At 53.1% G+C, this 14,443-nt stretch overlaps 1 protein-coding gene across 2 annotated transcripts in view; it reads right to left on the reverse strand.

Moving 5' to 3' along the window:
* Positions 1 to 14,443, reverse strand: part of KIAA1671 (KIAA1671 ortholog) — a 142,571-nt gene that overhangs the window by 16,804 nt on the left and 111,324 nt on the right. The window lies entirely within an intron of this gene.

The raw sequence follows: 14,443 nt of genomic DNA on the forward strand, positions 1-14,443 counted from the left end.
TAACCACTGCATCCCAGGCAGCCTGGATCGCTGGGTATTCACTACTACTCAGTTGCTAGCTCTGCCCCCGGCCGGGGCGCTTGGAAGGAGTGCTGGCACATGGTGGGCAGTCCGTAGACCTCCACTAAGTGACTGAACTGCTGGCTTCCCCCACCTTATTCACTTTGGCAAGTTAAAAGCCCCTTCCCTGCTCAACAACCTTCAGTGGCTCCCTAGTGCCCTCCAGCTGAAATCCCAACACGCCTTGTAATGGAGCCCCAAATTTCCTCTCCAGTGTGCCATCTCCTACCCCAAACAAACCCTTCCTCCCACCCTCCCGGACCTCCCCACTGAGTCCCACACAAGCCTCCCACATCCCAGCCTCTGTGGTTTTGCTTGCGCCCCTCCTCCTTCCTCCCATCCTCCTCAGCCAAAGCCATTGCAACCCACGGCGATCTCTCCTCCTGCCCATGCTGGACTCACTGTGGTACCAGCTAAAGTTTGACATAGAAGGTATTTCCTCAAGAGGTATTTACTGAGCGCCTACTATGTGCCAGGCACCAGGGAACCGGGGGTGGGGGATCGCAGCACAGCAGACACAACCCCTGAGGTTCTGTGACCCAGCCGATGCGCTCTTCAAGGTCAAGATGCTCCATCGTCTTAGTTGACACGCTACGCTTTTCCGCGGCTTCTGCGGAACCGTCCTTGGCTGAACAAGCTTATAGGGTCCAGGAGAACGAACACAGGCCCGGGGAAATGCTTATTAGCTGTATGACCTCAGGGTTTTCACTTGGGGCCCAGAGAAGCTACAAGGGTCCAGTGAGGACACGGTCACCACGCTAAGGGCACGGATGCCAAGGACGGGACCCATGTGACGGCTCCTATGCCTACCCCCTTCCCCATTCTCTTCCTCTCAGCTTTTGGGGACACTTGTGTGCCCCACAATGCTCAAGGGGATGCTGTGCGGGGATATATGCAAGAACCGGCATTCAGAAGAAAGCCCTCTGTCACCTCACAGACGGCCACACTCGAAGACCCTAACAACAGCTAATGTCCGAACACCCCCAACACCACTGCCTGCAGAACGCTTTTCTTTGACGAGGTAACAAAATAACACGTGTTTGTTGTAAAACGTTTAGAAATGATAGAAAAGTGCAAAGAGTAACACCCCTCATCCACTGACAACATTCTGGCATAGTCCCATCCAGAACTTTCCCTGGGCCAATTCATCGACATCCTTATCTTTTTTTTTTTTTTTTTACGTTTATTTGTTTATTGAGAGAGAGAGAGAGTGTGTGTGTGTGTGTGTGTGTATGGGAGGGGCAGAAAGAGAGAGAGAGAATCCCAAGCAGGCTCTGCACTGTCAGCACAGAGCCCGACGGGTGGGGGGGGGGGGCTCGATCCCGCGAACTGCAAGACCATGATGGAGGCAAATTCAAGAGTCGGACGCTTAACCACCTGAGCCACCCAGGCGCCCATCCACGCCTCATCTTTAATGGCTGAAGATCCCACTGGATGCACTCAGCACCGTTCGTTCATTTAACCAATCCCCAAGTGTTGGGCATTTAGGTTGCTGAACATTTCTCCCTGTTATAATCAACAACATGACGAACGTCCTCGAGGCTACAGTGACACATGTCTGTGATTATTCCCACGGAAGAGATTCCTAAGTATAGAATCACCAGGTCAAGGGGTGGCATATTTTTAAGGCTTTGGCTTCTGATGAGCGAGCCAGTCTTGGGACAGTCTGCCCAATCTCCAGGCCCATGGGCAGCATGTGGGGGTGGCTGTCCGCACGCTTTAGGGATGAAGTCAGTCCCCGCTCGGGGAAACTGGGGACGTGTTTGCCTTGAGAGATCACCTGACATTCTCAGATGCCCTGGACCCTGAACACAATTCTCCCTGGGGCCCAGGAATGGAAGTCGCCATCTGAGCACATCCCCAGCTGCTCACTGTTTTTCAAAGATGTCACAGAATCAGGCATTCCCTAACTTAATCCCCTACACGGGTCAGATGCAGAAGCCAGAGGCTGGGGCCTTAGGGGGTTGCTGCCGGTGGCCTCGGCGTCGCTGTCCTGAGCACTTTCAGACAGCTGCACGCTGGATACGGGGCGGCGTGTGCCAAGCGTGGTGGGAGGCAGAGGGGTGACGCCTCTGTGTCACAGCTCAGGCAGAAGGGGGGTGCTGCTGTCTCCGCTCTGTCTCAGCTGTGTGGCCTGGCCACGTGACTCCACCCTTTCAAGCCTCAGTTTCCCCATTAGAAAAACGGGGGTTGTTTTGTGGCTTCAAGGACATAATCTCCGGAAATCACCAAGCTGAGGGGACAGGAGCTGCAGGTGTTCAGAACCATTTTCATGTCCCTCCCCCGGAAGGACGGAGGTCTTTCATTGCTCAGGGATGGAGAAGGGAGGTGGAGGTGGGGCCTTTGGAAATCAGAACGGCCGGGTGGGTAGGATGCCGAGGGTGGAATCAGGGCAGGAGACGGGGGATGGATGTCACTGACGTTCAGCAACGACACGTAGGTCTCCATCCATCCCGGTCTGTGGGCCCCCCTGAAGGGATTTAGGATTTACACTCAGGGATGTGGAATCACCACAGGCGGGAATACACGCTTTCTCCCTGCACCGCCTAATGCCAGACTCGAGATTCCCCAGGGCAGCACCCCTGACTCCTCTCTCCCTCACTCCCACCATCAAATCAACACCCGGTCCTTCAAAGTCTCCTTCCAGAACATTCTGTCCGGCCTTGGCCAGCTCCAGGGTCTCCCTGCCTCCCTCACCTCTCGCTCCTCCCATTATACTTACAAAACCATAATCTGGGCCCGCAAGGTCCCTGCCAAAGCCCTTTCATCGCCCACATCCGTCAGGCTCAAGTTCAAACTCCTCAAAGTGGCTTGTGGGATCATCATTACTTGGGCTCCTTCCCCACCATCTCCTGCCCATCCTGGGCCCTCCCACGGCTGCTCCCCCCTCACGTGCCCCCGGCTACACTCTGTCTCACCCCCAGACCCACTGGAGCAGCCACCGCCTCCCAGCTAACCTTCAGATTTCAACTTTGAGGGCTCTTCCTCCGGGAAGCCTTCCCTGAACTCACCCCTACCAAGGCTGGCTTAGGAGCCCCACGGCTCTCACCATGCCCTAGATCTCAAGTCTCTATATCTGTGCTGGGCAATACATAGCTGCTAGCCACATGTGGCTATTTAAATTTAACGTAGGGGCGCCTGGGTGGCGCAGTCGGTTGAGCGTCCGACTTCAGCCAGGTCACGATCTCGCGGTCCGTGAGTTCGAGCCCCGCGTCGGGCTCTGGGCTGATGGCTCAGAGCCTGGAGCCTGTTTCCGATTCTGTGTCTCCCTCTCTCTCTGCCCCTCCCCCGTTCATGCTCTGTCTCTCTCTGTCCCAAAAATAAATAAATGTTGAAAAAAAAATTTAAAAAAAATAAAAAATAAAAAAATAAATTTAACGTAAATTTGTTAAAATTAAAAAATACAAAGGATTCAGTTCCTCGGTGGCACCAGCCACATTTCAAGGGCTCCACAGCCACATGTGGCTACCATGTTGACCAGCACGGATACAGAACATTTCCATCGCTGCAGAAAGTTCTAGTGGACGGCACTGCTGTAGAACTTCCCGCAGTGTAATAATTAGAACTGACCTCTTTTCAGTCTCCCTTGGACGTGTCCTGCTTCTGGAGCCAGAATGTCTGGATTCATTACACAGTAGCTGTGTGATCTTGGGCACGCTACTTAACCTCTCTGTGCCTCGCTGTCTGGACCAAAGAGCAAACGTTACATATTTGGCAGAATGCCATCACAGTCACTACTCTTCAACACAGACCCCCAAGTTTGGAGTAATTCAGGGGGTAGGATTATCTAGGGGGATTCATCTTGTACATGAGGCTTAAGAAAGCGAGCTGTTTATCAGCACTTTCTCCAATGAGTATCCTGGGAACCTTGCATGCACTGCAAATTATTCATGGCTCCTCCCTCTGGCAGACCCTCACTCAAATCAAGTGAGGCCTGAGTTTTGCTCCCCGGGTTGCGAGGCCTCGAGATCAACCACCAAAAGGCCCCAAAACTCTAATAAAAACTTTCCCAAAGTCAGACTTTTAATTAGCTTTAAGGCAGGATATTCTTCCAATTCAGGCCTGCCTCACCAGGCTGCTACAAAAACCCTCACCGTCCACAGGCAAGTAGATGCCGACAATACAGATGACTAACTAATGAATGACACACGTGTGTCCCAGTGAGTCCCCCGTCTGGAACACGTGCCAGTCTTTTCTGACGTGCGTCCCCGATGGACAGCCACCCGATGCCCAGAGCCGCATTTCAGTTGTCATTTGTCACATGAGGATGACCAAATCTTATCATTTAAAGTGAGAATGACTCTTGAGTCAATTTGGTTGACCTTTCTCAGATGAGAAACTGAGGCACAGAGACAGGAATTGCTGTCTGGCTTTTAGTTTTCACAGTGAGCGAGAGGCAGTGCGGGCACCTCTGGGACGCAGGGTTCCTATCCCATGCTCCTTCCAGCCCCCAACATCCACCTGCCCCCAATTTCCCAGGATGCTTCAAGAGGCTCCGATGAGGAAGTGTATGCAAAAATGGGGAAACGTGCGTGAAAATGCTCTCAAAAATTTCAAGAACTTGGCAGGTTTAAAAACCACTTGCTTGGGGGCGCCTGGGTGGCCGACTCAGCTGAGTGTCAAACTTTGGTTCAGGTCACGATCTCACGGTTCGTGAGTTTGAGCCCCGCGTCGGGTTCCGTCCTGCTTTGGATCCTCCGTCACGCTCTCTCTCTGCCCCTTCCCTGCTCACTCTCTCAAAAATTAATAAACGTGAAAACAAACAAACAAAAAAACCAAAACACTTGCTCAGACTAGGAGCTCACCAAGCCCCAAGCCTCAGGTGCATGAAGACCCTGGGCCCTTGTCTTATAAGCAAAGATGACTGTCTTAGCCCAGAGCCCATAATGGATAACTTCATAATAGCCACGCTGGCGAGGCCAGGCTAACACACGCCTTTAAGGGCCGTGTTTAAACATGCCATAACACACATCCTGAAATTTAAAAACCTGTACATCCCTCGAGTCAGCAATTCTGGTTCCAGAAATTTATCTCAAGAAAATCATTAGACACACTTGCCAAGATCTATGAACATGAAGGCTCCCTGCAGGAGAGCAAATATTGCAAAGTATTGGAAATATCGTTGCAAAATACTGGAGAAACCACTGCAAAATCTTGGAAATGACCTAGATGTCCAGTAAGATGGGGATCAGTGGAATGCAATCTGGTGTATCCACACAATGGAATAAAGACAGCCAGGGAAAATGATGCTCAGAAAGAAATGTTTACTGTCAGAGAAAGATACCTGTCTTATACTTGCAAACATTAAAAAAAAAAAAAAAAGGTAACACAACGGCACGTGTGTATGTGTCTTATGACACCGGTTTCGTAAAAACAAACACATAAACGTACGAGGAAGGTCCCACGGCAAACCACTAACAGTGGAACTGTCTGTGGGGAGTAACAGACAGGAGTGATTAAACAGGGTGTTTATTACTCATGATGATTTTATTTAATATCCAAACTTGTAGTTTTATATCCCAGTACAGACGATCAAATTAATAAAATGAAATAAAACCCATTCAATCCCGCCTCCAATACGATCGTATTGCACACGCACCGTGAGTGAAGAACAAATCGGAAATCTTTATGTGTTAATCCGTATCAGAACCGGGCAAACTTTTTCTATGCAGGGTCGGATAGTCAGTCTTTGGGGCCCTGGGGGCCATTCAGTCTGTGTCCCAACTACTGGGCTACAGGCAACATGTCAGCGTGTGTGGCTGTGTTCCAATAAAACTTTATTTACAAAACAGGTGGCTGGCGAGATTGGGCCCCACAGGCACCTGGCTGATCCCTGACCTATGATGCGCTTTGGACGGCCAGCTGCGTGAAAATGGGGACTGTCCCATCCAGTGCTGCCCCCACCCCCAGCACTTAGAACGATACCCGGTCTATGGTAGTTGTTGAATAAATATTTGTTGGAGGAAGGTGTTTCCAAAGATAACTTTTCTTTGCAGCGGGTACGTGTGAACTTAACCAAAAAAGCAACGGCGTTAGGGAGGAGGCGGGGAGAAGAGAAACTACCACGCCTGCGTGTATTCTGGGGGGTCTGACACGTCCACCTAGGAAAAGAACCCTGAGTCAGGACGGCGCTCGGCGGCTCAGCTGACAGGGCAGTTCGGAGCAATTCAAGATGTGCAACCCCTCCCCCGTCTGCAACTCTACACTGTCAGCTGCGCAGGGCGGCTGGCTGGTGACACCTGCTCCGTCTCTGCCCCTGAGGGCCTGCAGCGCCTTCCTCTCTCGCGCTCAGGTCAGCCTTACACAACCGAGAAATCAGAGCAACATCAATGTCGAGGGCGAACACTCCTGAGGGCTGAGGGCTGGCGATGTACTCTTCCATTCTGCCATCTGTGTTCCCAGACAACCCTATGTGGTAGGAATGTCATGGATCCGTTTTACAGGGGAGGAGACTGAGGCCCAGAGAGGCGACCTGCCATGCCCGAGGTCACGGAGTTACGTGGTGGGGAGCTGGCATTTGAACCTGGGTTTGCTTGGCGCCCAAGCCGGTGCTCCCCACAGCCCGTGCTGCATTTCCTGGCCCTGGTCTGACACAAGAGCTTGTCGGGGTCCTCTGTGATCATTTCACAGATGAGAAAACCAAGGGCCGGAGACGGGGAGGGATGCCCGCCAGGCCTGGCCTCCAGGGTTCACGACTCCCTGGCCTGTGCCTGTCACTACAGTCCATCTCCAGCAGCCTCTGTCGTGGGGTCACAGGCCCAGGAAGGGGAGAAGGAGGGCGGGGGGGGGGGGGCGGTGCGGCAGGTCAAGGATGAGCTGGAGTTGTCACATCCACACTGTGCCCGCCCCGGTCCAGGCTCTTTTTAAAAAAAAATTTTTTTTAAGTTTATTTATTTTGAGAGAGCGTGAGCAGGGGAGGGGCAAAGAGAAAGGGAGAGAGAAAATCCCAAGCAGGCTCTGTGCTGTCAGCGCAGAGCCCGATGAGGGGCTCGACCTTACGAACTATGAGATCACGACCTGGGCCAAAATCCAGAGTCGGACAGTTAAACAACTGAGCCACCCAGGCGCCCCCAGGCTCTCTTCGTAAGAGCACTGTCCGTCTTACTTCAGTCTGCTCTGAACCCCAAGGTCCAGAGTCCGCTCTCCTCGCCACATCTGCTTATCCTCACCCGTCCCCCCGGCCCCCACCCCCACGGCCACAATGACGCCCAAACCCACCATGCACCTTCCCACCACGGGCCTTCGCCCATGCTGTTCACTCTGCCCAGCCAGGTCCCGCACGTCAGCTCCGGGGGGCAGAGGAGGGGGGCGCCTGTCCTAGCCCAAGTCTGAGTCCTGGCCGGAGTTTTCTCCTTGAGCCCCGATCTCGGCTGGAGGTTCTCATCACTTGTGGGAGTTGTTGGATGCTTGTCCCTCCAGAGATAAAAAAGAATCTCCAAGATGGGGAGGGGGGTGGGTGGGAGTTGCATTTTCCTCTCACCTTTGGATTCACGGTGCTTATTTACAGGACCTGGCACTTAGTAACTGCTCAATACATTGGAAGGAAGGCAGGAAGGGAGGAGGGAGGGAAGGAGGGAAGGGCAGGAAAGGAGAGGGAAAGAAAGACAGGAGGAACTCGATGGGGAGTGGGGCCGGGCAGAGCCCTTAGAACATGCCCAGTGCTGCCAGCACATACTCACACAGTGTCCCCTCCCTGTGGACTCCCCGCAGGGGATGTCCACAATGCCACCTAGGGCTACAGCACAAGCCAGGCTTGCCCCTGCCCTGCCCAGTAGCGTGGGGGTGGCACTTCCCAGGGAAAGTCGGTAGGATACCAGCTGCTGAGCCCTCCCAATGGGCTCCGAGAACAACGGTGCAGGTATAGTCAGGTGAGGCCAGGTGTGGTGGCCTGGATGGGGGCATGGCTCAGGGTGTGGGCTGGCCACCCGGCCACAGTCCACTCGGGACCCGCCACAGGCATCAGTCAGTGGGGCAGGAAGATCTTGAGGTCATCTCTAAGGTTGGTGGCAAGCTTGGGGTGGAGAAGGGAGGCCAGAGCGAGCGAAGGACAGAGACAGACGGGCAAACGGAAGCGCACAGAGGAGCAGCAAGAGAGCAAGAGACACCACGGGGACACACATAACCAGAGAGCGACAAATGGGCAAGAGTGACCGAGAAGCAGAGGAGGATGTGTGCCCGGACCTGAGGGACCCACCTGGACTGTGGCTCTGAGGTCCCGCCCACAGGGACACACCTGTTCTGGACTCCATCGCCTGACCTGGGGTCATGGGCACAGATACTAGTCTCAGCCATGGCTCCCCCTCTCTTGACCCTACATGGTCAAGCCCCTCCCTTCTCTGAAGCTCAGTTTCCTTTGGGGCTAGATTAAACCCAGTGGTTATAAACGATCTTTGGATAACCTAACAGCCCCTGGTGGTTAGCAACCCTAAACCACAAACTTGTAGGTTGCAGGTGTGAAATCGACCTACTCCACTAACCTCTGTCAAGTTGGAGGCAGGACAGGTCCTAAGACTCGGCAGAAAAGAGGCAAATCCAGCCCAGCCTTTTGCCGGCTGTGATTCGAACGTCTCCAAACCTCGACTTTCCCATCTGTGCAGTGGGGATGGGGAGGATGCCCGGGGTGTTGGGAGGATTCTGGGAAATGTCTGGCGAGAGCTTGCACCTGGCCTGATGATGGTGGTGATGTCCACTGTTTGGCTCCCCCCAAAACATATCATTTTAACAAACACTGTTAATAATGTGCTATCTGGCCGTCATGAGGCCAAAGAGTCCCACCGCTCAGCTGGGGGCCGGAAGGAGCTGCCTCAACCAGACCCCAGAGTGTTTCCCTTGACCTGGCCACGAGTCAGCGGCTCCTCTCTACCACGAAACGCAATGAGCTGGACCCCAGCTCGGCCCAGCAGACCTACTGCCCTTCGGGGCCGAGCCACCCACCAGGGTGTGCCGGCTGCAAGGTGACGGGTCTGGCAGAGATACGCTGTCTCCATGGGACAAGTGCGTCACCCAAAGTGACAGGAACACACGTCTGCAGCTGGTGCTTGGGAGAGGCGTGTTTGGTTTCGGCTGGGAATGCCCGCAAGACTCCAGAGTGAGGGCTTCCTGGCTCTCCCGATGGCCTCTGAGGCTATACATAGAAATGACAGCTGGGCTGGGGTGGGGTCGGGGGGCCCAGGACTCGTGAGCCGCAGAGGTGGGGTTCCCCCAGACTCCAGAAGTCCATGACACCCTAGGGCCCTGCTCTGGATGTCAGAGGTGGTTAAGAGGTAGAAATGAATGTAATAACCGCAAACACTTAAGGGGCACCAACCGTGCGTCTGGGAACAAGTCAATTCCTTACATGGGTCATCTAGTTCAATGCCTAGAGTAGATACTATCAATGGCCCATCTCACAGGTGAACAGTAACACCACCAACAGACACGTATATGGCCCTGCCTGCCTGCCCAGCGGCCATATTTTGTCCACTCAACCACCGTAAGAAGCAGGTAGAAGATGAGGCACAGAGAAAGAAAACTTGCCCAGGGTCCCATGAGGGAGTGGAGAAGCCCAATTCGAACCCAGGTGGTCAGGCTCCAAGTCTAGGACCTGTGACCCCCACTCTGCCAACTCCTACTGAAATGCCACCCAAGAGACGACCCTCTGGAAGACTTCTTGGTACAGTCTGTCAGCCGCTGGCCAGAATGTGTCCTTCAAACACAGCTCAGGCATCACCTCCTCCAGGAAGCCTCTCCTGACTGCTTCCATCTGCACCTGGGCTCAGTCTCTCCTTGGGACCCATGCTCCACCCCCCGCCATGCTCAGCCCATCACAGACCTTAACAGGCTGTGCTGTGCTTACTGTTTGTCTGTCTCCTCTAAACTGTGAGCTCCCTGAGGGCAGGCACTGGGGTATCCATTCACCCTCAAACCCCAGCGCCAAGTTGAGATGGCCACAGTGTTCAGGAAGCAACTGACGATGGATAGATGGATGAATGGATGAATGAGTGAATTCATAAATGATCTCCTGCTCCCTTTCTAATGCCCATGAATGATATTACTGTTTACTCAGACTCTTGATACATCTTCAGACCATCTGTTTTTATATATGCCCTTACATTTTAATTTTTATTACTTTTAAAGACAAACTCAAACACCATGTTCAGGGTGCAAACTGTGAAAGTGGATTTTTTTAAGGTACAAAATAGGAGAGATTAATCCAGGGAAGGAAGACGATCCTCCAAAAACAAGGAACCTTCCTGCAGGGGGCAGGAGAGAAGAGCAGCATAGAACATTCTAGAAGTACTGAGATGCCCTTTGCGTGGAAACAGACAAATTCAGTTTCCCCCCCCTTTTTTTTTTCACTTTTGAACGTTTATTTATTTTTTGAGTGACAGAGAGAGACAGCATGAGTGGAGGAGGGACAGAGAGAGAGGGAGACACAGAATCTGAAGCAGAATCCGAGCTGTCAGCACAGAGCCCGACACAGGGCTCGAACTCAAGAACCGTGAGATCGTGACCTGGGCTGTCGGACACTTAACCAACTGAGCCATCCAGGTGCCCCTCAGATTCCCTTTTAAGTCTAAGCTTCTGTCAATAAAAGATGTATAGTTCTAAGGTTAAGATGCACCCAGGGAAAAGAGAATTTAGGGTTTTTAAAAATGTGTTTAGGGGCACCTGGGTGGCTCAGTCGGTTAAGCTCAGGTGATGATCTCGCGGTTCACGAGTTTGAGCCCCGCCTCAGGCTCTGTGCTGACAGCTCAGAGCCTGGAGCCTGCTTCAGATTCTGTGTCACCCTCTCTCTCTCTCTCTCTCTCTCTCTTCCCTCCCCCCACTCGCGTTCTGTCTGTCTGTGTCTCTCTCTCAATGAATAAACATTAAAAAAAATTTTTTTTAAATGTGTTTTTTTTTTTAATTCTTTTTTTTTTTTTTCAACGTTTATTTATTTTTGGGACAGAGAGAGACAGAGCATGAACGGGGGAGGGGCAGAGAGAGAGGGAGACACAGAACCGGAAGCAGGCTCCAGGCTCTGAGCCATCAGCCCAGAGCCTGACACGGGGCTCGAACTCCCGGACCGCGAGATCGTGACCTGGCTGAAGTCGGACGCTTAACCGACTGCGCCACCCAGGCGCCCCTTAAATGTGTTTTAACCCAAGTGACAGAACAGCCATGACCCAGAATACTATACTACTTAATTGTTAAAAGTAAGTGTTAAAAGAGATAAGGCAGATATAAATGCACTGATCTGAAACGCCCCCCTTGCCCTTATTAGCATGTGAATGGAGCAAGGCACACAGCAGCAGGTGGAAGGGGGCTGCCATTTGTGAGGAAAAAAGCATCTTCTTCTATATGTAAAAACACAAATATATGTGGATATTTGAAAAGGCACAGAATCCTGGAGAAGGACGCAGGAAAACTATAACAACACTGGTCTCTGGAAGGGGCGGTGGGGGGCGGGGAGACCTATTTTTTATTCTACCTCTTTTTGGTTTTTGTGGGTTTTTTTTTTACGTTTTATTCATTTTTGAGACAGGGAGAGACAGAGCATGAACAGGGGAGGGTCAGAGAGAGGGAGACACAGAATCCGAAACAGGCTCCAGGCTCCGAGCTGTCAGCACAGAGCCCAACGTGGGGCTCGAACTCACGGACCGTGAGATCATGACCTGAGCCGAAGTCGGCCGCCCGACCGACTGAGCCACCCAGGCGCCCCTATTCTACCTCTTTTTGAATTTCGTCACATTTGTGGTTAGTAATAAAAAAAAAATAGACGTGCACCATGTACAATTCTGTATAAATAGATAGTTGTCTTAGGCTTCCTTGCGTTTCTTCCTCATGGAACTGGCTTCCCGCCCATCCTGACTTGGCTCCTTTTTAAAACAGTCTAAGCCAAATTTGAGTTCTTTTTTTGTTGAAACATCACACGTCGAATCGTCCCTGTCATGTTTATTTCAGGCCAGAGCTCGACTTGTCAGGTGACGGAACTGTAGCCCCGACACATAGGTGTGGACCTGACGAACAGGCAGGAGGCTGGGTGTGCCTGTCCACTGCCTCGGGTCCCCACGCCTCGTCCCTGGGGCTCCCGGCGTCGCTCCCCCCGCAGGACAGGACGCGCCAGCAGCTCTGCGGGATCTGTGGTGGAGAAGCACATCCCGATGTCCCAACGTGGCCGTGCCACTCCTGCTCCCGGTGGCTCGTCCACGAGCTACGCACGCAAGCACACCAACATGCTCACGTACGCCAAAGGACACGCACGAGCAAATACACACAAATACATATACACAAATATGTGTCTGCAAAACAGACACATGAATGCAAAAACACAAAACATACGCACACAAACATACACACACAGATGCATGCACGCAAAACACACATGAATATACACGAAATACATAGTACACACAGGCAAAGAACACATACGACGCTAAACACTCGTGCAAAAACACGCACGGAAATACACAACTGTACACAAACGTACACACACACACACACACACACCCAGGGATGTTCACAGTAGCACTGTTTTTGGTGACAGCAAAAACCCAGTTGCCTTGGCATAAGGGCATCTGACGTGTAAACCAGGGGTTATCCCTCCAAGGCAATACTGTGTTACCATTAAAATCACCAAAGTCGAGGGGCACCTGGGTGGCTCGGTCTGTTAAACGTCCGACCTCGGCTCAGGTCATGACCTCGCGGTTCGTGAGTTCGAGCCCCGCGTCGGGCTCTGTGCTGACAGCTCGGAGCCTGGAGCCTGCTTCGGATTCTGTGTCTCCTTCTCTCTCTGCCCCTCCCCCACTCATATGCGCACGCATGCTCTCTCTCTCTCAAAAATAAACATTAAAAAAAATTTTTTTTTTTAAATGGAAGTCAAATTTTAAATGCTGATATGGAAAGGTGTCAAAGCCCTGGTGGATAAGGTTAAAAAGAGCAAGGAGCAGAAAAGTCTGCCTTAAATTGCCCCCTTGGTCATCTTGGGCCCTATGATTAATAAAGGTGTCCTATCCCAGATACCTTAGGGCCTGAGACAGAGGAGGAGGGGGAGTGGGCACATAGGGTCCGGGGTAGTGGGTGACACAGGGCTTCACGGAGGGTGTGCAACATGACCCTGAAAAGTGGGTCAGATGTGGCCAGTAGAGGATGAACAGAGAAGGCAGCAGAGGCGAGGGAACAGCCTGGGGAAAGGTGAGGTGGGAGGAAGCGGAATGTCATCTTTACTAAGAGCTGTTCTCTTGTGGCACCAGGCACAGGACAGGCACAGGACGGCCCTGTCCGTCCCATCCAGCCTGCACAGCAGTGCTGCACGGGAGGCCCAGCACCCCCCTTGCCGACAAGGGACTGGTGTGCAGAGAAGGGGAGAGCTTGGAGCACGGGACCTGAATGGAGCGCCTCTTCCTTGGGCTGGAGCCCAGGCAGGGGTAGGGGCCTAGCCGGGAAGTTCACTGTCATCCAATGGGCATGGTGGCTCCTTTGTTGAACACCCAGGCCTGGTGGAGGAAGAAAACCAGTTTGGCTGGGCTGACATTCCATCGCTCTGGACAGAGCCAAGAGCTCTGTTTCCTTCTGGTGCCCAGCCCAGCCTGTGGCTTTGTTCAAAGACCCTGCCCAGGGCCCAGGGTGCTGGTTGTTCTAACTCAAAGCTAAACCCACCCCCTGCTTCCTGATCCTGCCCTCGGTAAGCCAGAGGCCCTGGAAAACGCCCCAAGTCGGGGATCCGCCTTCTGTGGTATTCTTGTCTGCTCAGTACATGACTCACTGGGTCTCCAGTTGGTGACAGTGCTCACGGCTTCAGCGGGGGGTCCAGGATGCAAGGGTCAGGCCCCACGCAGCACTCAAAGCCAGCTTATCAGCTGCCTGAAAAAGACGGGCCCACCAGCAGAGCCCAGAGAGCAGTTCCGGCAGACACCACACCTCGGTCAAGCCCACAAACAAAACAACAGACTCATTGGAAGGAGCCGGGGCCCATGCAGGCTTTTGGGGACACTGGAGAAGCCCAGAACGTCCTCGGGGTCAGAGTTCACTTGGCAGGGCTTAGGAAGTCAGACTTGGTGACCATGAGGCTGCTGACAGGTGTTCAGGATGTGCAGCCTACGGAAGGCCCACCTCAGTGTGGGGGCCACACCCAGGCACTCAGCATTTGGGTTCATCCTGGGTGAGTGCGCTGTGGTCAGGCGCCCCGCAACGTGCTTCACTGCATCAGCCCCCGAAGGTTCTCCCGCCGACTTGTGAAGTGGGTTCTATCTAATGTCATGGCTCTGCGGGCCCCAGACCCCAAGCCCAGGTGTTCAACTGCTGCCAGCCAGGTTCTGTCTCCCAGGCTTGGTGTTATATGAGACCGGGCCAGACAGCCAAGAGGCGAACACCCAGGAGGGCAGCAGGCGGATTAGGCCTCAGAGAAGGGAGTGGGGGTGGG

Source organism: Lynx rufus, unplaced genomic scaffold (genome assembly GCF_022079265.1).
Source record: "Lynx rufus isolate CCGP_SWC_20201006 ecotype Redwood Valley unplaced genomic scaffold, mLynRuf1.p SCAF_24, whole genome shotgun sequence".
NCBI classification, from domain to species: Eukaryota; Metazoa; Chordata; class Mammalia; order Carnivora; family Felidae; genus Lynx; species Lynx rufus.